We start from the raw sequence: 1674 nt of genomic DNA, 5'->3' as shown, positions 1-1674 counted from the left end.
GTGTATCTATCTATCTATCTATCTGTGTATCTATCTATCTATCTATCTATCTATCTATTTATTTATTTATTTATTTTTCTATCTATGTATGTATGTATGTATCTATCTATCTATCTATCTATCTATCAATCTATTTATGTATTTCTCAATATATCATGTATGTATATTATTTGGCTGGCATGTAGAAATGGCGCATGTTGTTTTAGTTGAACAAAATCCAAAGTGTTTCTGTGACACGCAAAGGAGTTGTCTACATCGAAAGCAGGGCCGTAGCCTGCGGGGGGCAAGGGGGGCAGCTGTTCCCCCTAGATTTTGGAGCAAAACAAAAAGTTCTACTAAAAGAGAATTGTCGTAGTCAGAGTGAAGGCTGTACATGTACTCAAAAGTGCCTCAAATACCATCTCCTGCGATCTACATTTTCAAAATTTTCTGTGGGAGGACCCCCAGACCCCCACCTAGTTCTTACCCCCTCCCTGAAATCCTGGATCTGCCACTGAGAAATTTGCACAGTCTACGGTCCTGGAAAGTAGGGAAACCTAATCAAAAATGTACTTTCTAATAGCTTTTCTAACTCATATATCGATGTGTATTCCGTAGTAAACCTGCTATAGTCATATATTTCATCGCTTTAGGGCCGTCACTATGCCTATATATTTACACTTAAATAATTATTTACCTATTCCGCAGCAAATTAACCTACTATATAGGCTTACCCACATATTTCATTGCTATAGGACCTTTATTGTACTTATATTTGCGCTTATTTCTTTACCCATTACGCAGTAAACCTACTGTAGTAATATATTTCATTGCTTTAAGGTCGTAACCGTGCCTATATTTGCATCTAAGACTTCTTCTGAAATATATAGTCATATATATTTTATTTCTATAGGGCCTTCACTGCATTTATATTTACGCTTATTCTATTTATACCTATTCTGCAGTAAACCTACTATAACCACATATTTGGCAATATAGGGCCTTCACTGTGCCTCTTACCGTATTCTGCATTTAACTACCTCTAGCGGTGTGTATAGCTCATTCGCTCCCGCTACAGCAGAAATATACTCCTGTGTGTATTTTCCCATATATTCCTTTTCTGCAGTTATCCCACTATATCCACACATTTCCAACATATATACTATTTGTCCCTATACTATATGCTATATATACTTTTTATGTATTTGCAAATATGCAGTAACACTATATATATTTATCACATATACATACTGTAAGCACACATATGTGGTTAACTAGGACCGTGGCTGCTGCACCTATATTTGCCGCGTAATTCTCAAACTCCACGTGCACATAGAAACCTGATAGCGCTTGTATAGTTCCGGTCCAGGCCCCGCTATCCCGCTAGACACAGATCGGGGGCCAGCCCCACACTCGGATCTAGGACAGCTAGGAGACGTACCGACCCACGCACGCACGCACACACACACACACACATGCACGCACGCGCGCACACACACACACACACGCACGCGCAGACACGCACGCACGCATGCACGCACGCACGCACGCACGCACGCGCGCACGCACGCACACATGCACGCCCGCATGCACGCAGACACGCACGCACGCACGCACGCACATACACGTACACGCGCGCGCGCGCACACACATGCACACACACACACACACACACACACACACACACACACACAC

This window comes from Priapulus caudatus, unplaced genomic scaffold (assembly GCF_000485595.1).
Source record: "Priapulus caudatus unplaced genomic scaffold, Priapulus_caudatus-5.0.1 Scaffold767, whole genome shotgun sequence".
Lineage (NCBI taxonomy): Eukaryota > Metazoa > Priapulida > Priapulimorpha > Priapulimorphida > Priapulidae > Priapulus > Priapulus caudatus.
The sequence above is the reverse complement of the archived record's forward strand: the minus strand, read 5'-3'. Positions refer to the sequence as shown.